This window comes from Rhinatrema bivittatum, chromosome 3 (genome assembly GCF_901001135.1).
Source record: "Rhinatrema bivittatum chromosome 3, aRhiBiv1.1, whole genome shotgun sequence".
NCBI classification, from domain to species: Eukaryota; Metazoa; Chordata; class Amphibia; order Gymnophiona; family Rhinatrematidae; genus Rhinatrema; species Rhinatrema bivittatum.
In genome coordinates this window covers 154,599,827-154,624,406 of record NC_042617.1, presented here as the reverse complement: position 1 = coordinate 154,624,406, position 24,580 = coordinate 154,599,827, and the positions used below count along the sequence as shown (strand labels likewise).

The 24,580-nt window shown below is 41.7% G+C and overlaps 1 protein-coding gene across 5 annotated transcripts in view; it reads left to right on the top strand.

Annotated features, from left to right (window-relative positions):
- ARID4B (AT-rich interaction domain 4B) overlaps positions 1–24,580 on the top strand; it is a 486,307-nt gene that overhangs the window by 288,705 nt on the left and 173,022 nt on the right. The window lies entirely within an intron of this gene.

Below are 24,580 nucleotides of genomic sequence, written 5' to 3'. Positions count from 1 at the left end.
CCTCCCCTGAGCCCGGGCGCTGTCAAGAAAATGGTGCCGGCTGGTCCTGAGAAGGTGTCATTTTGAATGTCTCTCTGTGTGGCCAGGCCAGCTGTTACCAGTTGATGTTACACAATGATGCCGGGCCTGCCAGCTGGCACCATTTTGACATATTACAAATGCTGCAGTCTTGAACTGGGTGATCTCAGCACAGGAGATGAGTGGGTATCCCTCCTGCCCCTCTGGATGGGACTATGACTATTTTTGAGGAGGGACGAGGTGGTGCACAGGGAGGTGATTGTAGTGTGTGGGGTTAAAAAAAAATATATTTTTTTTTTATTTTCAAAATGAAATGGAAGTAAACCAATGAAATTTCATTGGTTTTTCTTCCATTTTGTTTTGAAAATATTATGAAATGAAATAGGAATTGTTGATATTTCCTATTTTGTTTCCAACGAATGCAAATCCCTAATAACGAGCATTGTTCTAAGAGAAGCATCTGAAACAGCAGATTTCCATTTCTTTAAAAACTTAAGCAGCTTCTTTCCTTGTGCTGCCTGATGTAAAAAGCAGATTGTCCATTAAAAACAAAACCATTCCTTTTGTGCATTTTTTTCTTGGACTCTGCAAATCTTGTCCTGATAGACTTGCATCTGATACTTGTTGGATTAAAAATTTGCTATAATAATTTCTGGCCCAATGACAGTGAGAGAGACTGATTTTTTTAGAGGTTTATATTCAGGGGTATTTAGGTAGATAACTCACTAGTTATCTGGCTAAATGAATATTTGATAATTCAAATTTTACAGAACACTGTATATCACACTCATAAATTTCACCACAAAATATACATCTACGAAATGTTCATAAATTGTATAAAGTGAAAGATAGTGGTTTCATATGTTCTTACAGCAGGAACCAAACAGGTTATCCCATCCTTATGATTGTAATCATTAATGCACCAACCTTCCACCTCTTTTTTTTTTTTTTTTTTTTTTAAATTTGAGTAAAATGCTGTGAAATTTATAAAATATTATAGTGCACTTATAGCGTGTTTCATTACTTATCTTAATTTAAATGTGCCAAGCTCGGCTTTCTCATGTATGTTCTGACCGCCCCAAACATTACTTAGCTGCGATTAAATGGCGTTTTTCACCAATTCTTCATTTGGGGCGGTCAGAACATACATGCGAAAGCCGAGCTTGGGTGTGGTCGAGGGAAGGGTGAGAGGGAGCATGGTTAGTAAGGGGGGTGTGTGGGATGCTTGAGTGTGGGTTTCAGAGACGGAGCCTATATGAGGGGAGGGGTGTGGGGGAGGGTAAGAGAGAGCATGGGAGGTAAGAGCGGGGGGGATGCCGGTGAGAGAGAATGTGTGTGTGAGAGAGGGGAGGGTAAGAGACAGCATGGTTGGTAAGAGGGGTGGGGGGATGCTTGAGTGTGGGTTTCAGAGAGGGAGGCTATGGGCCAGATTTTCGAATCTACGCCCGATTTTATAACATGACATGAATTTTAGTATATAAAGAACATGGGGCAGATATTAAAAGCTACGCAAGGGGGTAGATTTGTGCGCGCAACCCGGCGTGCACAAATCTACGCTCAATTTTATAACATGCGTGCAATCACGCACATGTTATAAAATCCAGATCGGCGCGCACAAGGGGGTGCACCTTGGGTGCTCCGAGCCCTAGGGGAGCCCCGATGGCTTTCCCCGTTCCCTCCGAGGCTGCTCCAAAATCAGAGCAGCCTCGGAGGGAACTTTTCTTTCGCCCGCCCCCCAGCCCTACCTAAATCCCCCCCCCCACCTTTATTATTTAAGTTGCGCCAACCCTCTGGGCAAGCGTAGGTTGCGTGCACCTGCCAAGCGGGCCTTCGGAGGCCTCTGACCATGCCCCGCCCCTTTTTTTGAGCCCCGGGGTCTTGCGTGTGTCGCCGAGTCTATGCAAAATAGGCTCGGCGCGCGCAGGAAGTGTTTAAAAGGGTTATGCGCGTAACCCTTTTAAAATCCTCCCCTATATGAGGGGAGGGGTGAGGGGTGAGGGGAGGGGAGGGTGAGAGAGCATGGGAGGTAAGGGGGGGTGGAGGGGATGCTTGAGTGTGGATTTCAGAGAGGGAGCCTATATGAGGAGATTGTGAAGGAGTGTGTATGTGTGTGAGAGATTGGGAGGTCGTGTGTATGAAAAAGGGATTGTGTGTATGTGAGGGTGCTAGTCTGTGTGAAGTGATTGTGTACGTGTGAGACAGAGCCTGTGTGAAAGGGGTGCATGAGACAGAGACATAGGTAGCCTGTGTGAGGATGTATGTGTGAAAGAGAAAGGGAGCTTATGTGGGTGTGTATGCAACATAGAGGGACTCTATGAGGGGATGTGTGTGTGTGTGAGAGAGCCTGTATGAAGGTGTGTGTATGTGTATTAGAGAGAGGGAGCATGTGTGTGATAGAGGGAGGGACAGAGGGAGCCTGTTTGAGGGGCAGTGCTGAGAACGGGGTCAAACTCTGGGACTGGCAATAGAGTGGAAGGGGTTGAACCTAGAGCTGGAGGGGAGAGATACTGGCAGGTGGAGGAGTTGGGGCCTGAGAGGGCAAAGTGGCCAGGGGAGTAGGGAGAGCGAGTGGAAGGAACACTCTTACAGTGAATTTCTAGGGAAATTCTGCTCAAAATATTTAAAATTCTGCATCTTTAAGTAATAACTTTTTTCTGTATTAATTTAAAAGGTAATGACTTAAAAACTGTCATGTAAATTGTGTTATTTGACCAATATAAAGTTTGCAGAATTTTAAGTTTTTGTGTGCAGAATTCCCCCAGTAGTAGTTGGGTACCTGGAATTGTGATTGTTTTATCAGCTAATTCTCCAGCCCGATACAGAAGGGAGAGGGCGAGAGGTTTTCTTGGAAACAGAGTATGGTATACAGAACTAGCCGTTAAGCTCGTAACAACAGGCTACATTTAAAAAAAAATTTCGGTCCATTTCCTTCCCACTCATTCTCCTTCCCGCTCCCTCCCCCTCATTCTCCCTCCCCCCTCTATTTTCCCTCCCTCCCTCTCACCTCCCCCCTCTAGCCTCCCTCCCCCTCCCTCTCACCTCCCCCTCTAGTCCCCCTCCCTCTCACCCTCCCCCCTCTAGTCTCCCTCTCTCTCCTCCCTCCCCCCTCCCCTCACTCTCTCCTCCCTCCCCTCACCTCACTCTCTCTCTCTCCTCCCTCCCCCCTCCCCTCAGTCACTCCCCCTCTCTCAATCCCCTCCCCTTTCAGCTCATCCACAACCCGCAGACGGAAGATCTCCGGGGGGGGCCCTCCCTCCCTTGCGCGCGCCGCCGCCGCTACTGCTCCTCGCTGCCGCCGCTACTGCTCCTCCTAGCACCATTTTATTTTCAGGCATGCTCCGCTCTGACCAACATGCTCGCCCGCGCATGCGCGGTAGAGCTGCTCTCTACTGCGCATTTGCGGCACGTCGGTCAGGGCTCCTTTATCTAGTAGATGGGATCAGCTAGAGTGGAGTCATATATTAGGATTACTGTGCATTGTGCACAGGACTTGGAGAAAAGAGGATTTTCTACGAGAAGGATGGGAACCGCACCTTACATCAAACTAGGATAACACAAGGCAGCATGTGACAAGGCTGCCTGGGTGACTGGTCACACGTTGTATTCCTTCCACCCCTGGCATGTTTTTCTTATAATTTTCTTTTGGGATTATTTGAGTCTGAGCAGGTTTGCTCAGTGCTGATACATTTTTAAAATTGTAAATATACAAGTTTCTCAAGCAAATTCAAAGAAGGGATTGACTTGATATTTCCAGTGGATAAATTAGTGTTGCTTGTGAACTCCTCACCTAAAGGACCTCAACACCTGATGAGAGATATCTGTAGTAGTACCAGGAAGATGTATGACTATACATCATAAAGGGAATAGGAATAGTGCCCTGGATTTAGTCACTGTTACAGATATGGACAGGAGCAGAAATTCTCCAGTATATGTAGATTATCTCACTAAGGGGGGTCATTTTCTAAAGGGATCCCTTTTCGCGTGCGATACCTAGATCGGGGCGGGTTCTGGGCAGCGTCCGCACCGGAAGGGGATGAGTCGGGTCGGACGCTGCGAAGACTTCGCTGACGGCAAAAAAGTAAGGACCCTTATCGTCGTCAGTAACACGCCCAATAGCACCACCTTTCAATGGTGGCGCTATTGGTTTGTGAAAGCCGGCAGAATAGCACCGCAATGGTGCAATCACTGCTGGCTTTCGCAGGCCCGCTCCCCACTTCACTCCCCTGGTACCGCGTGATTCACAGTGCCACATGACGATAGAAAATTTAGCCCTAAGAACACTAATACAGTTGCTTGCTTAGAGAACAAAACAAAGTTTTTTTAGTTCTGCGGGTGCCATGATATTTGTGTTTGAATATAAAGGCAGCTAAGGTGCAATAGACAAATATATAATGTTGTAAGTTTTTGACTGCCTGCCTTGACCATAGATAACCTAGAAACACAGAAATATGATGGCAGAAAAAGACCATACAGCCTAGCTAGTTTGTCAGTCCACATAACTGTTCAACTCTATAATTCCTATCACTCCCTCTGATATATTCTGTGCTTATCCCATGCTTTCTTCCACTGGGAGGCTGTTCACCATTTCTGTAAAGAAATATTTTCTTAGATTACTGTATATACACTTTCACCCTCGTGCCATCCCCCCAGAATCTCCTTTTAGGTGAGACACCCATCTCCTGTGCATTGATACCTCCGAGGTATTTAAATGTCTCTGATTTCTCCCTATCTTGTCTTTTTTTTTTTATATGATAATATCAATTAAGAAAACCACTCAAGGTTGGAAACCTAATATAAATGAGTATAAAACCTTCTTGATCTTGTAGCTATAATATAATTTCATTATCTCAGTGGTAGATCTTCATACTTGGATCAGAGTTGCTGTGTTTGGAAAACTAATAGTAACAGTCCTTGGTATAATCAACTATCTGTGTTTCATTTACATAAAAATAAAGGGCCGGATTTTAAAAGCCCTACGTGTGTAGGGCTTATTTTATAAAGACCCGGCGACGCGCATAAAGCCCCGGGACGCGTCTAAGTCCCGGGGCTTTACTAAAGGGGCGGTCTGGGGGCGGGGTGTGGGCAGGGCAGAGCGGTCTGGGGGTGGGGTGGTGGCGGGGTCAGAGGCTTCCGGCACAGCGGCCATTTGCTGCTGTGCCGGGGATCGCGCGCCGGCAGTCGGCTGGCGCGCGCAACTTACTTCAGCCCCAGGGCTAAAGTAAGTTTGGAAATTTAAAAAAAAGCAGCAGAAAAAGGTAGGAAGGGAAGGTGGGGTGGGGGATCAAGGAAGTTCCCTCCGAGGCCGCTCTGATTTCGGGGGAAGGCAGCGTGGCTGATTTTATAACATGCGCGCACACACAGGTCCTGTGTTTCAAAACTTGCTGTCTGCATCAATGATGACCCTTTTTAAGTTTGAGTTTCACTCTTGGACTGACTCCATCCTGTTTATAGCCTTTTAAAAATGCAGTCTCCAGAACTGTACACAGTATTCCAAATGTGGTCTTATCAGTGATTTATAGAATAGCAATATCACCTCCTTTTTCTGCTTACCATTTCTCTTCCTATGCACCCAAGTATTTTTCTGGCTCTTGCCATTGTCTTATCCATCTGTTAGGCCACCTTGAGATCATCAGATATTTTCAACCCCCAGATCCCACTCGTGGATAGAAGAATTCCACCCCTTAGACTGTATCGCTCCCATTTTGCAGTGCAAATGCATGACTCCATTTTTTAGCATTAAATCTTAGCTGCCATAATCTTAGCTACCAACTAATATCAATATTATAAGACTTATGTATTGCTGAAATGGGGGACTTGACAGAGGAAAGCAGTAAATGGGTCATCTCAGCGGGGTAAAGCTCATGCTTTTATCGCATGAAATACTTTTTATATGACATTTTTTTCTGCATCCTTGTGAGCAAGTTCAGTGCATTTCTGTATCATAATTCATAGAGAACTTATTTTCCTAAATTTGTCTTGTTCAGCATTTGCCAGGAGGAGCAGTTTAAACAGGAAATGTAAGATCAAACAGAATAGCAATTTACACTATGGATACTCCAGGTATTTTATAAGAGAAGCCTGTATGTATTGATTTTTGACCAGATATTTTGTTTTTGAGAGATAAAGGGCCAGATAACACCATATGTTTGGACACAGTAATTCTGGGGGGAATGAGTTTTACCATGTCAGACTCACTATGAAATATTCAGCCCATTACTGAGGTTCAAATGGCAGTCTAAGATCGTGGGATTCCAGGAATTACCCATCTGAAAGAGCATTGGATACGTTTCCTAGGACTTGTATTTTGACTTTCGGAACATTTTCCTCAAAGGGGAAAATACTATAAAAATGATGAGAATGAAGTGGAAAGTGTGAAAATCTTTCGCTTGATTGTGGATATTCTTTTAATGCTTTCTTCTGCATGAGTTATTTAGATGCTTATTTAGTTCAGTTAAATGCATATTTTTATTTTTTATTTATTTTATTTTATTTAATTCTTTTTAATATACTGTTGCTCAAAACCATGTCTTATCGTACCGGTTTACATCAAAACCAGGGGAAAAACCATAAATATGAAAATGAAAGTTACAATGAACAGGGAGAATAATTCAGGACCATTGAAGTAGAAGGAATTAGATTAAGAAAACGCTTTTTAAGGAAATGCGCAACAGGCAACTATAAACAATTGTTTTGGCAAGTCATTGCTAGTTGGGGAGAGCTTCATACTGGAAAGGCTTGAGAGAACAGCCAGGTTTTTCAGTTTCTTTCTGAAGGAAAGAAGACATTGTTTCTGGCGTAGATCTGGGGAAGTGTGTTCCATAGCTGTGGTCAGCGGAATGACCGTGTTCGTTTTTGAAAGGAATTGTGTATAAAGGATTTGTGTGGAGGTGCCTGGAGAGTTCCTTTGTATGCAGATCTTATCGGTCTATTGGAGTTATGGAATTCGAGCGGGATGGTGAGTTGTAGTGAGGATTGATTGTAGATGGATTTGTGGATTATGGTCAGGGTCTTGAACAGTATTCTATAATGGATAGGAAGCCAATGTAGGTTTTTAAGTATCGGTGTGATGTGGTCCTTGCGACGTGAATTAGTGAGGATCCTGGCTGCTGCGTTTTGCAGCATCTGTAGAGGTTTAATTGTGGAGGAAGGGAGGCCAAGCAGTAGCGCATTGCAGTAGTCAATCTTTGAAAACAGAATGGCTTGAAGGACTGAGCGGAAGTCCTGAAAGTGGAGGAGTGGTCTTAACTGTTTTAGAACATGTAGCTTATAAAAGCATTCTTTTGTGGTGTTGTTGATAAACTTTTTGAGGATCATTCTGTTGTCCAGAATAGCACCAAGGTCTCTCACCTGACTTGTTGTAGGTAAGGATGGGTTGCAGGCGAGGGGGTTATTGTCATTAGGACAGATGAGGAGGAGTTTGGTTTTGGAAGTATTAAGAACTAGATTGAGACTGGAGAGTAGGAGGTTGATGGAATGAAGGCAGTTGTTCCAGAAGTTTAGGGTGTTGTGGAGGGGGTCCTTGATGGGGATTAATATCTGAACATCGTCAGCGTAAACAAAGTGGGTGAGGTTGAGATTTTCTAGTAGCTGGCATAGGGGTCGCAGATAAATATTAAACAGAGTTGGAGATAAAGAGGAACCCTGGGGAACACCTTGATTGGATTGGACGGGGTGGGATTCTTTATCATTTATCCTGACTTTGTAGTAGCTGTTATTGAGGAATGATTTGAACCAGATGAGCGCCGATCCTGTGATGCCAATTTCTGCCAGACGATTGATGAGTATTGAATGATTGACAGTGTCAAACGCTGCCGAAATGTCTAAAAGGGCCAGGAGGTAGGACTGGCCTTTGTCAAGACCTGTCATGATTTTATCTGTTTCGAAATGAAAAAATTGACTAGCTGTTTATAATGATAAGTGGTATGGACAATTCTTAAAAAACCAATCTTTATTATACTTTGGTCAAAGTTTAACAATTTTGAACAATTTTTTTATTATATAGAGACAGAAACCTCAGAACTGGGTAAACCTTGTTATTTTTTACAATGGTTTTTTAAGACCAGTGAGTTCAATCATAGGTTTCTAATTGTCTCCTTTATATTTTTCTTTAAAAAGATTTTTGACTTGTAGCACTTGTGTGTATGTCATTTAGCATCATTTTCTAAATATTCAACAAGACTTAACATACTGTGTTGAGAAGAACTTCCCTTATGGTTTTATATTACTGTTGATAGTAGAGCCGTTGTTTTCTTGCTTGTAAATTTCAAGCAGGCTCGATTAAATTGCCATGAATTGACTTCAATGTATATTTGATTCAGTTTCTTCACTAGGAAAGTTTCCATTCATTTTAAGGATATATCTATACAGGAGGTACATCGACGACATTTTTATACTCTGGAATGGTAGCGAATTAGAATTAAATTCATTTTTCAAATGGTTAAACACCTGTGATGAGAACATTCAGTTCACATTAACATACCATTTCAAAAAGATCTCTTTTTTGGATGTTACAGTTGAAAAAGATGAAAATGGAGACTTGCAGACATATGTATACAAAAAAAGCACAGACAGGAACACCATGCTGCATTACAGCAGTGCACACCCAGTACCGTTGAAAACGAGCTTGCCGTTTTCCCAGTTTCTGAGATATAAAAGAAATTGCTCAGAAACACATATTTTTAAGGATCAGGCAAGACATCTTTCGAAAGACTTAAAAAACAGAGGATACCCGAAGAAGGCAATCACTAGTGGGTTCAAGAGAGCTCTATACTACGACAGAGACGCCTTATTGATGTCAACTCCAAAAGAAGAGGATTAAAAAATGATGACATGTCTAAAAGGGCCAGGAGGTAGGACTGGCCTTTGTCAAGACCTGTCATGATTTTATCTGTTAACGAGAGTAGGAGTGATTCCGTGTTTAAGCGCTTCCGGAAGCTGAATTGAGAGGGGTAAAGAATGTTGTGTGAGTCTAGGTAATCTATGAGCCTTCTCAATCCTGCTTATGGTAATAAGCAGAGAATTTTGGCAGATAAGGACCAGTTTGATCCATCTAGTCTTTTTGTGCCTATGTTCTGAGCTGTCAGGGGTCTCACTTGATTTGTAGTTTTCTCCCATCTTCTCTCTCAAGCATGCTTGAATTCTGCCATGTTGTAGGCTCCTGGAAGTAAAAGGAAGTTTGTTCTAGGTGCCCCCTCAGTGAAAATATTTTCTCATTTTTTGATCTTCTCTCCCTTCAACTTTACATAAGAACATGCCATACTGGGTCAGACTAAGGGTCCATCAAGCCCAGCATCCTGTTTCCAACAGTGGCCAATCCAGGCCATAAGAACCTGGCAAGTACCCAAAAACTAAGTCTATTCCATGTTACCGTTGCTAATGGCAGTGGCTATTCTCTAAGGGCCGGATTTTAAATGCCCTGCGCGCGCCTATTTTGCATAGGCCGCTGGCACGCGCAGAGCGTCCCGGGGCTTTGTAAAAGGGGGGCGTGTCCTAAAATGACGCTGCGTTTCGGGGGCGTGACGCGGCGTTGCGGGGGCGGGCCCGGGGCGTGGCGCCGGCCCGGGGGCGTGGTAAAGGCCTCCGGACCAGCCCCTGGGTCGGGTGATGGTGCACCAGCAGCCTGCTGGCGCGCGCAAATTTACATCTGCTTTTAGCAGGCGTAAATCGTGCAACAAAGGTAGGGGGGGGGTTTAGATAGGGCTGGGGGGGTGGTTAGGGAGGGGAAGGTGGGGGAGGGCGAAGGAAAGTTCCCTCCGAGGGCGCTCCGAAATCGGGAGCGGCCTCGGAGGAACAGGGCAGCGCGCGCTGGGCTCGGTGCGCGCAGGTTGCCACAAATGTGCACCCCCTTGCGCGCGCTGACCCCGGATTTTATAAGATATGCGCGGCTACGCGCGTATCTTATAAAATCCAGCGTACTTTTGTTCGCGGCCTGGTGCGCAAAGAAAAGTACGCGCTCGCGCAAATTATAAAATCTACCCCCTAAGTGAACTTAATAGCAGGTAATGGACTTCTCCTCCAAGAACTTAACCAATCCTTTTTTAAAACACAGGCTAACTAACTGCACTAACTACATCCTCTGGCAACAGATTCCAGAGTTTAATTGTGCGTTGAGTAAAAAAGAACTTTCTCCGATTAGTTTTAAATGTGCCCCATGCTAACTTCATGGAGTGCCCCCTAGTCTTTCTGTTATTGAGCTTTTCTTTCTTTGGAAAATATTATTGAAACAGAGAAAAATGATGGCAGAAAAAGACCATTACAGCCTATCTTATCTGCCCATTCACATCAACTATTAGGTTTTACTATCCCTAACACTCTTAGTGATCCTCTGTGTTTATCCCATACTTTCTTAAAAAAATATCCTATATATATATATATATATATATAGATAGATAATAGTGACTATGTGAAATAACTAACAGCTCGATTCATCAAAATGCTATAATTTTCACATGGATAATGCCCACAATGAGAAAAGAGTATGGCTATGATAATTTTAGAATTACCACGCCGTGCGCTATCTTAGCACTTCACATAGGTAGTCTATTGCAGCGTGCGGAAAGGTTTCGCACCCCGAGATGCTTGTACTTCGCTACTCACAAAGTGTCCACTCAGGCATTTGAGTGAGAGAGAGAGAGAGACTCTTCATCAGGCCTTCAAAGTAGTCAACTATATCACTATAGGAGGGCCAGCTAGTAACACTTGGTGAGGTTTTGGTGGGGGTGTAGGGTTGTGGGGCCAGTTTTACATGCAGAGTGAGACGTAAGAACAGCACAGTAGACCTCAGTGAAGATTTGATATCATTTGGAGTGAGGAAAGTCAGACTAAGATGAGATTACTTCAGTGTTCTCTCACCCTAGCTTGATGGTACCCTGGTAGAGAGTCCATATCTCTCTCTCTCTCTCTCTCTCTCTCCCACAAAAGGAATTTGCAATACTTATTACAAATTGCATTATGGCTGTTTCTGGCATATCGCACAGCTCATCGCCAGGGAATAAAGGTGTAGTTATTTCCAGTGTTAAAAGCATGCGATAGTGCTCCTCATTTTCATTAATCCCGCTCCAACTCATCCCCAATCCCGCCCCTTTGAATAAATTGTCAGATTTGCATTCGCACCCTGCGTTGCGATAACTATCGTGTTCGTTATGTGCTATCACCGGCGTTAATGCCATAACACACTTTGATGGATGGCCCTGTAATAAGATATATCTCCCTTTTTCCTTCCTTTTCATATATAGAGTACTTTTTTAGGCTCCATTGTTTTAGCTATAGCCATGATCCTTTATTAATTCCAACCCACTGCATTGAGGATATCCCCCAGCGGTCAGCCATACAAGCTTTTCCACCTGCAGAGCAAGCTAAGAAATTTGTCAGCTCTCCTCTCTCCCCCTCCTCAATTATATCTGCGTACATACCACAGCTTTCCAACCGTTCCATGCTGGTGGACCTTGCTATCTCTTGGGAATGTGCAATAGTCATACTGCTGCTTTAGATATGTCTATTTTGTCTTCTCCCTTTTTGGCCCTCTGTTGTACCATGTGTTTGAACCATATAGGTTTGCAATCATTGTCTATATCCAGGGGCTTCCTACCTAGCCCATCTCCTTTATGTCATCCTTTCAGTAAAAAAAGCATTTCCTCAGATTTTCTTCGAACTTGCCTCACTCCATCAACATTTAGTGACTCCCCCCCCCCCCCCCCCCATCCTTAAATTATTTGTTTGGAAAATGCCATTGTTTTGTACTATATTGAAGCCTATCACTTCTTTCCCTCCTTTCTTCCAGCAAATGCATTGTGAGTTCCTTAAGCCTGTCTGTGTAGGGTTTGTCTTATATGTCCTTTTCTATTTTGGTAGTGCTTCTCTCAACTGCTTCAATCCTATCGTTGAAATATTTTTCATTTGATTGTATAGTTATATTCCTGGCTTTCTAATTGCAGTTCACATGATCACAGTCTGAATTGGTGGCATTACTATTTCAAGGAGAAACACGAGAGCAAACTACTTTAGGGAATGAGGGGCGGGGGGGGTGGGCCTGCGCTAGCCCGCAGCGATCGCACCATCGCGGAGCGATCGCTGCCGGTTTCGCACCCAATAGCGCCACCATAGAAGGTGTAGCTATTGGGCGTGAACTCGGACGCGAAAAGGGCCTTACCTTTTCGTCGTCCGCAGCGTCTTCGCGGAGTCGGCCCCGGTGACGCCCCGACTCCTCCTCTTCCGGTGCCGACTCCGCCCCCATTTTGGTATCGCACGCGATCTGTTTAGAAATTGAGGCCCTAAGTGTAGTGAAGGGCGGCTGAAGTTAAAATAAGTCATTCTCATGTAGCAGCTAGGCTAAATAAAGGTATAATGAAAGTTACATTTAATCTGCAGCAAGTTTGCATTGTTGGAATTGCAGCTCATTGTGAGGTTAGTTTTGTTTTGGAGATTTTAACTGCATGAAATAAATAGTTTTGTTTAGAATTGTATATATAATCAGGGGTCGGCAATGGTTTTAAATTTTAAAAATTTCTTAAAGTAGTGTCCAATAAAAAGCCTTCAAACATTTATTAATAACAATACCTAATGTTAACCATGTGTGTTGAAAGCTAGTCAGCATGCTTGGATTACTAAAGATTCATCCATATATAAAATAGGTAATATTTAATAATTTTAATACAATTTCTTAGATCAAGTAAGAAAATGTCAGCACATTGCATTACAGTTTGAATGAAAATATTTTTATTCCTGTGAACTATTAAAAGTTCAACACAGTTGCCTAATGGGTCAACCTCTAGTGTGCAGAGCATTGTTTTCCAAAATATAAGCTTGGGGTTGATTTGAGAAGAAATATGTATTGTCTATTCATATTGTGTGTGTTTCATTAATGAAATTAGATTAAGTTGGCCTCTGAGATCATGGATCAAATAAATCCACTTAGAAAGTTCAGGTTTCTGTCAGAAAAACATGTACATCAAGAAGTCTGCTACTGAGTGCTTCTCAACCTAGTCCTTTGGGTACACCTATTCAGGCAGGTTTTCAGGATATCCATAATGAATATACATGAGATAGATTTGCATGCATTGCTTCCATTGTATGCAGATCTATCTAATGCATATTCATTGTGGATATCCTGTAAACCTGACTGGCTAGGTGTGTCCCGGGGACTGAGTTGAGAACCACTGTGCTATTAGATCAGCAAAGCAGGTCTCAATTTTCTCCACTTCTGTCCTAGTTTTTTTTCTCTATGTTCTCTTCCTTTTCTGTGTTCTTCATGTTAGTCTATTATCTTTCTCCTTTTTTTTGTCCTTCCATCACTTTACATTTTTCAAGTTGTCAGTTGATCCATCTGTTTACATAATTATTTAAAACTGTCTGCTTAACAACATCAATGTATTGTGTATTTTGGTCGTATTTTAGTACATAGTTAAAGCAAACATACAAGTGTACCATTTGTAAGAATATCACATGCAGATATTCTTCTAAGATTGCTGGTACATGATAATTGGCTTTTGCAAAGCATTGCTAAAACTGCAAAGTACATGCATATGCCACATATAATATAACAGATCCTTGACAGAATGGCATGTTTGTCTTGTTTCATCTCAGCTTAATGCACACTAACACCCCCTGCTTTAACATATTTTGCTTAACTTTGCAAGTTCTTTTCTAGTTATCAGCTAGTCGTTTGTTTATTTGACCTTTTACTTCCTGGATCTCCATAACTGAAGCTCCCACCAAGGAACAACACACTAAAACCTGCATCACAAATGATGCACAAATTCAAATCCAAAATATAAGCCAAATATTAATTTCAAACAATATTACCTACCAAAAATATAAAGTAGTATTAAACAAAAATGTTAAAATCTTGTTACTGCATGAGTACATAATACATAATCTCATTCCTCTAAGTGCAGCGTACAAGGAGCAACTGCTTGGATGTTAATACTTCAGACAGCCACATAGAAACGTCCCATTAGTGCCCTAGAGAACAGGTTTACAAAAGGCCGAGTAATCCGAACATTCTCTAACTCCAAGAGGTAACTCATTCCAGATTGATGGGGCCACACAACTAAACGATCTCTCACACATTGCACAAAGGTGTGCCATTTTTAAAGAAGGCATAGCCAGCAGGGCAGCCCTAGACAGACACAGCTGTTAGCATTTTAGAAAATAATAGGTCACTCAGATTGGAGTCAGGCCTTGTAAGGATTCAAAAGACAATTTTAAAAGTGATTCAGGGGTATAACAGGCAGCCAGTGCAGGTCAGACAAAATAGGGACCATGTGATTCCTGTAGCAGGCCCCAGTATCTTTGAGTGGCTGAATTTTGGCGATGTAGATGCTTCTTAGGAAGCCCCACCAACAAGCTGTTAAAATAATCTGGTTTGGTAAGCACAAGGGCAAACATTGCTGTTAGTAGCTGGTCCCTATCCGGAAAGGAGCTGGTTTGTTTTACCAAATGTAAATAAATAAAACAAGTCTTGCAAGTAGCACGAGTATGATGAATCACAACTAAGCTATTATCCTCTGCAACTCCTAGGCTTTTTGCCTACAGTGTTATAGGAATCAAAACATGTTTAAAAAGATGTAGACATTCTAACCATTTGGCTTCTCCTTCCCTATCCACACAATTTCTGTATTCTTCAAATTTAACTGTAGGAAATTACATTCAAGCTAATTTTAAATAGATAACAGGCAAATAGGTAATCTTTCAAGATCCAGCTCCCAGCCCTGGCCTGAAGTTAGATGATGTTGCAGGTTGTCAACATATAAAAAGTATTAAATGTTATATTTATTGATTCACTCACCTGCTGGTATTATGTACAGATGGAAAAGAAAAGTTATTAAAATGGAGCCTTGAGGGACTTCAGATGTAATTGAATAGAGTAGCAACCTGACAAGTATTTATGCATACAAATTGTCTGTTGTGACAGAAACATACAAACCAGGCCTGAAGTTTACTATCTATACCCAGGGACATCAGTCTCTCTAAGAGGGTCGTGTGATTGACTGTGTCAGAAGCAGCTTTCAGATCTAGGAGAATTAATAAACTGTTTCCTTTAGCTCTATTAAGACAGGTATGCTGAGATAGCCAACAAAATTGTCTTAATACCGTAACCCTGTATGAAGCCTGACTGAAATGGATCTCAACAATTGTTACCCTGCAGAAGAATAAATTCACTGTGAAATTTTTATGGATAGAAATTCCATGTGATGGGGACAAGTATAGCGGAGGGGATATACTACAGTCCACCTAGCCAAAATGAACAGATGGACGATAAAACAAATCAGAGAAAATATTTTTTCCCTCAATGCACAATTAAGCTCTGGATGACATGGTAAAGGCAGTTTGCATAGCTGGGTTTAAAGAATGGTTTGGACAAGTTCTTGGAAGAAAAGTCCATAAACCATTATTGGGAAACATCACTGCTTATGCTTGGGTGCTAGCAGCATGGGATCTATCTATTATTTGGGATCCTGTCAAGTACTAGTAACTTGGATTGGCCACTGTTGGAAACAGGATACTGGGCTTCATAGAAACCTTGGTCTGACCCAGTATGGCTGTTCTTATGAACTTGAAATTGAAGACATGCTTACCTGTTATCATTCAAATCTGCCTCTGTACCTGAGAATTGGAGGTTAACTAATGCAACACCAATTTTTAAAAAGAGTTCTTGATTGATCCAGGCAAGGTTGGTTTTTGGGGTGTGCCACTTGTGCAGTCACACAGAGCACCATTCACTAGGGGGCACCACCACTTCCTCACAGTGCAACTGAAGAAGAACCATCCCCCAGCCTTCCTCCCCACCAATACAGTCTACTGGGCTGAAAAACTTCGTATCTTGGACTGAAGAAGACCTGTTTCTGCATTCTTCCTTCCAACCCCTTAGGGCCATACTTGGACGGGGGGATGTCAATTGGAGCGAGTGCCCCAGCACTGTGCTGTGATGACACTGCTTCTCCACGGTAGCCCTGCTACCCTGGCAGCACATTTTCAGCCTCACAGCTCCATGGGCACTGCCGAGATGAGGTGAGGTACAGTGTCATCGGGCCACCACCTTTCTTCCAATGTGACCTTCTGCTGTTTAACTTATTCATGAATGATCTGGAAAAAAAGTATAGTGAATGAGCAGCTTTGTTTATTTATTTATTTTACAGATTTATAGCTTGTACTAGCTACAATTCTAGACAGATGACATGTTTAGGTACATAATCTAAAAACATATTCACTTAACAACATTAAATGTATTTGCCCTGCCAAGTAGGTCTTAAACATAGATAAAAATGCCAAGAACCTAGCCATACTGTTAACACAAAAACGCAGACTTGTAAACATATTTTAGCCCTTAAGCTCTTCCATTACCTCACTCCTCTTTATTTACAACTCCAAATGCTTGGGTAAATAATACGCCTTCAGTTGTTTCTTAAAAGTGCGAGCAATGTTTCTGCATTTCAATCATCTGAAAGGTAATTCTAGTATATAGGGCCAGCTACTGCAAACATCTTGGCTCGGGTATCAGATAAATGTATAGACTAAGAAGAATTGCTTGAGGATCTTGTGAGACTGGGGACCTGGGAATGTAAATGGCAGATAAATTTTATGTGGACAAGTGCAAAGTGAGGCCCAGAGAGAAAAATAATCCTACCTATGTGTACACACTGCTGGAATCCATATTAAGTACATTGAAATGCTCAGTTCAGAGTGCAGCATCGCACAAAAAAAGCAAATAGAATGTTAGGAATTATTTAAAAAGAATAGAGTATAAAACTGAGAATATTATAATGCCTTTGTATAGATTTATGGTGCACCCAAACCTTTAGTATTGTGTAGTGGTCTGGTCACTCCATCTCAAAAAAGATATAGCAGACCTAGAAAAATTTACAGAGAAGGGCAACAATAATGATAAAAGGGATGGAACAGCTCCTGTATAAAAGAATGTTAAACAGATTAGGGCTTTTCTGCTTGTTGAAGAGGCAACAGGGGGGATGTGAGAGAGATTTGTAAAATCATGAGTGATGTGGAACAAGTTAATAGGGAGCAGTTATTTACCCTTTCAAATCATATTAGGACTCAGGATGCTCCATGAAACTAACTGGTAGTATTTAAGATACATTTAATAAAGTGTTTTTTTTAGTTAACACAGTGTGGAATTTGTTGCCTGATATGGTCTATGCAAATGATTCTCAAATCTGTCCCGTGGGTGCCCTAGCCAGGCAGATTTGCATGCAGATCTACTTAATGCATATTCATTGCAGGTATTCTGAAGACTTGACTGGCTAGCAACTCTCCAAAACAGATTTTGGAATCATTAGTGTAGACTAATAGTAGAATAAAAAACAGATTTATTTATTTATTTATTTAAATAATTTATATACCGGAGGTTCCTGTATAGTATACATATCACCCCGGTTTACAAAGAACAGTAACTATTGCTAAAATATAGCGGTTTACATAGAACATAGAACATAAAAAAAAGAAGTTTTTACATAGAACAAATCTAAGTAAGCAAGTTTATACATTGCATAAATTAATTGAAGTAAGCAAATAGTGTATGATATTTAACCGTTAATAAACAAGCAGTTAATAAATCAATGAATAACATGGAAAAATATGAAGTCAATATGAGTAAAATGTAATGTAGTATGTATGAAGTCAGCATGTGTAAATTCTGATTGAAAAGGAATAAAATAATAGATCTGAATAAATCGTTGTGGGGCTTGAAAAGACTTTTCCTTCGTGTTCTTGGCTCTAGGGGAAAGCTTGTTTGAACAGCCAAGTCTTAAGTTTCTTTTTAAATGTAGAGTGGCATGTTTCCAACGAAGGTCTGGAGGGAGCGAGTTTCCAAAGTGATGGGCCAGCTGTGGATAATGCACGTTTCCTCAAAATGGATGTGGAATGAGTTTCTGGAGGACAGGTCCATTAATAGTGAATAGCCAGGTAGAAATAGGAATTACTACCTCCTACTTACAGGAGTGAGTAACAGGGAAAGAATCTGCTGGGTAGTTGCTGGTGATCTGATTTGGCTACTATTGGAGACAGGATATTGATCTCAATGGACCTTTGGTCTGTCCCCAGCATTGTACTTTTTGGGGGCAGTTTTGTAGCATTGAGCATAAGTTAGCTATCAAATATGTGCACAAGTTACACCACTTTTCAAGTGGATATACACATATAAGTTTGCTTTGAAAAATTGTCTCACCAAATCTGCCTGCACAAACTTATACCTGTTATTTAGTACGTGAAAATTTATCAGGAAAATTTCCGCATGTATGTTTGAATTTGTAAATGTACATCTATAAGTAGAAACCCCTCCCCAACTCTGCCCCAGGAACGCCTCTGCACAGTCCAGGTAAATTTATGCACAAACAGGACATATGCATGTAAGTTTACACATATATCGGACGGACAATTTTTTAAAAGCCTTTGAAAATTGTCCTCTTTATGTTATACAGTTTACTGTGTAGGATCAACAAGCCCCATAGTGCATTTTCAGCGAAACACAAGTCATCTGCAAAAAGAGCAATACTATTGTTTGTCCTTTTTCTCAAAGCAAAAAGGGGGTTATAGACATGTCTATGAATTATTCAATGTCATTCAATGTCTTTGATAAGAAAAGGGTCAAACCTACGTAAATTATTTAATATTTTGAAAGATCACCTACTAGCAAAAGTGTAAAGACTAAAACAAATGAAAAATATTTGCCCCGATTTTTTCATTAAATTCTACATCAAATTTCACATTAAGTATATGTCTTTAATTAGCAGTATTATATCACTCTGTATGCTAGCATTTTCAAAATATTTCCCTTGCTTCTAGAAACTATATAAAAAAAAGCACTACCATGTTTATAGAACTATCCCAGGAAATAAATCTTTGTGATCTGTAGCTTAAAAAACCCCAAAACGGGTTTCTTAGATGACCAGAAAGTGCAATGGTGCGCCACACAGGTCATACGACTGTCTCATCCCAGAGTGGATGATGGTTCCAAGTTTTCTTGGAGAACTTTCTAGTTTATGTTCTTATTTGTCATCAGAAGAGAATATAATCCAGACTGCAGCCTTTTTTATGAAGAAAATGTTAGCTTTGTTTTTGGCTAAGAACCTCTTCTTCCCAGTAGAACTGTAATTAGGGATTATGGCATTTTTCCATTTCTGCTATTTACTATTACCAGTCACATTAGCGGTTCTTTCTCATGAAACTCTTTTGTGCCAGTGACACAGTTTGAAAATGTTTTCCTTTGTGTTTTTCCTGTGAACTTCCTTCTTCTTTGGATTATGCATTGTGAATTTTCTTCACCCAGTCTGAGAAGCAAGTCTGTGTCTTCAAGATCAGCCCTAAGTGCTTGCAGATATTTTTTATGGATCGTCATGCTGAGTGCTGCAAGTGTCTGTTCACAGGTCGTAGTATCTCTTTGTGTGTCTTTTCTGCCAAGATGTCACTAGGAAACATTTGAGCCAAGTGAGAGAGGTTCATGACTGTCTGGTATGAGTAAATCCAGCGTGAAGGCCAAGAAAAGGCCCAGAGAACCCACCAGATTGGGTTTGGTGGCTAGATCTTAACAAAGCAGTCCTCAGCCACTTCAATGCAGTTGAAAGAGAATTGGACAGGAGTTTGGAGAAATCCTCCTCTTTTGCTCAGGTCATCAAAAGACAATTTGTCAATTGAAACAGATAAGCTCAGGCTTTGGTGTTTCAGCAATTTGTGTTGATGCATAGCTTCAAATGCCCATACATAGTTTAGATTGCCCACATTCTAAAGTGTTTAAGCTTAGAGGATCCCCTGCCCATCTTTCTGATTTATGGACTGAACTTTGAAGGTCTCCCATGAGCTATTTACCTGGCTTCATACAGTATCTCCAAACAGCCTCCATCTAATATGTGATCTCATTCTGACCTTTTACATTGTGTCAGTTGTTCACTGATTATATCCAACTTTACGTCAGCATTGGAGCCAACCAGAATTCTTCTATCTTGAATCTCAACAATTGTCTTTCAGCAGTAGCCCAATGGCTCAGCAGATATAAACTCAGGCTCAGTCCCTCCAAATTGAACTCCTCTGGCTAAGCCAACCGTGTCATCCCTTATATTCCTTACCATCCTTAGCAGGCACCCCCCTCCAACCAAAAGAATCAGTCCAGAGCCTGGGAATCCAACTTGACACATCTCTGTTGATGATGTCCCGCATCACTAATGTAATCCTTCATGCACCTCCGTTGGTTTAGATATCTATGCCATTACCTCAGCCATCCAGGCTTTAATCACCAGTCAGCTAGATTACTGCAATTCCCTACTTAGTGCTATCACCAGGACCATTTGCAACTCGTGCAAAACACCGCTGCCAGACTCTTGGCAGCGGTGTTTTGCACGAGACACCAAATCTTCAGACAACATAAAATCCCCATGGAAGCCAGGATAAAATTCAAGATTCTCTGCCATACCTTCAGATGTGTAAATAGACTGGCCTCTGAATACCTCTCAAGCTTCTGTCTCCTTCTGCCCCTTTTAGAGAGTTCCATTCTTCACAAAGGACCCTTCTTGTCTCCCCTTCTTTGTCTGCTGCAAAACCGTCCTGCACAAGACAAAAGAGCCTTTAGCTGTTATACTCCCAAACTCTGGAATGAGGTTCCACAGCCCATTCGCCTTCAATCACACTAGTTTACCTTCTGGAGAAGAGCTAAGACATACACGGTTGTTCAACCAGACCTACCTCTAGTCTAATCCACTGTAACACTGATCTACCAGCTCAAACCCTTTGATCTACCCAACCACTCCCCCTTATTCTAATCATAAATCAACTCCAATCTTACTAGCTACAACCCTCATCCTGTGGAATTAATCTCTTCGCTCCACCCAACCAGAAATTACATTCACTGGGAAGGCATGTAGCACCATGATTTAGTCTGTCGTTACCACCAAACTACCCTATAACCCTTCCCAGTGGTGGCCTATCCCAGGTGGATGAAATATCAACTGAAAATATAAATAAAAGGCTTCAGAACTCAGTTGTCATTCTACTCTCATAGTCACCATCGTCCAGTCATAATAGTATTATTTCCATACTAGTATTATTTGTATTTCCTAGTTCTAACTTGTTTTTTGGTTCTTTAAACAATTTTCTGGTTTGATATCCAAGTATTCTGTTTATTGTATATCGCTTTGAGAGATTTACCTTAATCTGTAAGGCGATGTATAAGTGTGCCTAAATAAAGGCCTACCCCAGTCTTGCAACTAACAATGTTTTGCATGGAGATAGATCAGATGATCTTGGAGGCATTTGATCAGTGCTTGCATCAGGCACTTTACTGATGAGTGCATCTAGCAACATGGACACCGGGCATATCATTAATGTCAGGTCTGTCCTCAGTGTTCTCCTCTATAGAAGGATTTGCATCATTGATCATTGCTACTATTATCTTGGGAAAGTTTTTTTTTTTTTGTTAAATTGGTGCCATTTGGCACCTGTTGTTCCCAAGTATTCCCATCTTCTAACTGCTCCTTAGTTTTAGAGGAGTCAGAGTGTGAGGTCTTTGAACCTGGCTTATTTGTTAAGACATGCTGAAAAGGGCTATTATTCATTGATTCTCAGCAGCAGTAGGAAATTGCTCCTCTTTAGAAAACACTTCTTTTCTTAAATTTGTGCAGAGGATGGCAAAAGCCATCCCATCGTTGACTTGTCATCCTAGAGTACCTGGATACACCTCATGGCTAGGGCCATTAACATAGTTACAGATGTCCAGATTCTGGGAAGATGTGCAGGAGTGCCTCATACAGTTGGATAAGAACCTTTTTGGAAAGAAGGTAAAGACATTGGAGTTGAATCAAAGACTACCAGCCACCTTCCAGAGACACTTCACTTTCACCTTTGACCAGCCTTCAATATGTTAAAGGTTCCAATCTGGGTTTGTTTGTTTGCCTATGATCTCTTGATTTTTAAAGAACGCAGAGTCATATACAAGCATTGTAGTACAAAAAAAATTATATTTAAACCAGATAGACAAGCAAGCAGCCTTTGTCTCAGAAGAGGTGCCTTTGAGGTTCTTCTTGCCCAGATGCCAGGTGTCCAGGACTCCTCAGCGCAAGTCGAGAAACATGAAACCCCACACTGCCACATAGTCAAAACCAGCAACAAGTTTTCCCTAGTGTCTAGAGGAAATAGCCAGCCTTCCAGTCCACATGCTGAAAGATGTCTCTCTACAGGGAAGGCTAAATTTTTTGTAAACTGTTGACGCCTTGTTAACCCTGTGCGGTTGAGCCCAACAGATTGTTGAGGATCGTTACAGCTTATTCCTTTGGAAATCCATCCAAAATTGTCCACCTATAAGGGCCTTCAGTCCCTTTATTATATCAGGATCTGATCAGGTCAGAAATCGACTCCCTCTTGTAGGCCTGGACAGTCAAATGTGTCTAATCACAGGAATGAGGGCAGGGAATTTACTCTATGTACTTTTGGATCTCAAGAAAATCAGGGTCTTTAGATTCATCCCCGACCTGAGTAACTTTAATATAGGCCTTAAAAGTGAAAAGTTCAAGATTTCCCTAAGCATTATTCCCCTTTTCCTAAATTAAGGGAATTGGCTGTTTTGTGAACCTCTGGGGGGCCTACACCCACACAGGAATATATGCAAGTTGCAGGAAGCATCTCAGATTTGTGGTACTGGCACAGGACTTCAAGTATCATCTCCTAACCATTGACTTAGGGGTAGATTTTCAAACCTATGTGTGCGCTACCCGGCACGCACACATGGACGCCCGATTTTATAACATGCGCGTGCTAGTGCACACTAGTGCAACTTGTGCACGCCGATGCCCGTGGCCTTCCCCTGTTCCCTCCCCTCTATTCTAACCTTCCCACCCCTTCCCCTAACCTTTCCACCCCCTGGCCCTATTCTAACCCCCCCCCCCACCCCCGACCTCTGTCTTAACTTTTGCGCCCTCTCTGGGCTGCTGTGCTGGAGGCCTCTGGCCCGCCCCTGGACCACTCCTTTTTTAAAGCCCCGGGACTTAGATGCATAAAGCTTTTAAAATCTGGCCCTTAGCTTCTATTTCACAGTTTTTCACCAAGAGCATAGCTGTTATTTATTTATTTAATTTATTTAATTATACTTTTATACCACATATTGCGAAGCAATCGTGCTAAGTGGATTACATCATCATAAAATATCGAACAATCCTAACATGCAAAATGCGTTAAAAAAAATAACATTGTGACGGAGTTGCACAAACTTGTTAATGCATGCTTTTCCTTTTCCAAGAGCATGTCTTGGACAGGGAAAAACTAATCAGTGTGGATCACCTCTAAATGTTACAATTGTCAGGGTTTGCCATCAATTTTCCCTATTATCATCTGAACTCATCACCTTAATTGGAGTTTATAGAGACTCTGCTAGGTATTACTTGGGCCAAGGTCTATCTTACTGCTTACACAGCTCATTGCTGAGCAGCACAGTTAGCCGACATCAACCTGGTCTATGCTGAGAATGCTAGGCCTCTTGGCTGCAACAGTTCATGTTACTCCAGTTGTATGTCTTCTTATGACATAACCCCAATGGACCTTGAAGTCTCAGTGGACTTGGCGCGAGCAGAAAATGCAGGACTGCATCTAGGTCATGGAAGAGCTTCCCTTCCAAATTCCTCCACATCAAACTGTACTTACTACGTGTGCATCCGACCCGGCCTAGGAGATTCAAGCCAGCCCTGGAGTAACCCCTAGCTAATCTGGTTTCCGAATATCCATAATGAATATGCATGAGATTAGATTTGTAGGTGCAAATTTGTAGTGTTTTTCATGCACATAAAGGACTGGCTGCCAGTCTGAGTTCTTTAGAAGAGATTTGTAAAGCTGTGATGTGCATTCAGTCCAGACATTCCCAAGTCATTACTGCTGTGATTTGGTGTTTTGTTTGGATGCTAGGTTTGGACTGTCTATCCTTCAAGGCCTATTTACATAGTAGACTCGCTGCTCCCACCCTACATGATCTATTTTTAGGGTTTTAGGTGGTCTTATGTTGAAAAACAAAAAAGGGATAAAAGGCAAAATTTGAGAACTGACTACATGTTTTTCATATAAAGCCATTGATGGCAATTGTTCGTGTTATTCTTCACCTTTTATTTGAAAACTGTCTTTGGCTAGGGAGTTTTCTGTGTGTGGCTCCATTGCACTACTTGTCATCAGAAATAAAAAAAGATGCTTACCTGTAGTAAGAGTTCTCTGATTATGACAGAGCAAAAATCATATAACCCACTAGTTTTTCCTTTGAAAAGTTGTTCTCTCCACCTTTCTTTCCAAGCTTAGTTTATTGATAAACTGGGCATCTGCAGGTCCAGCAGCATGGGCAAAATATCATTGCACATGCCTGGAAAGTTCCGTGTTAGTATGAGATTGACATGTGATGTGTGTTCATTTACACTGCTATCATCAGAGAACACTTGTGGCAGGTAAATTACTTAGCTCAGTCGTAGTACATTCTGAGTGACGTTCTTGATTAACAGTAGAAGCTGAAGGCCAGAGACCAAAGGAAGGTGCCTGGGAAATCATCATAGTCATTTTGAATTTATTATAAATAAAATATCTTACACATAAGCAT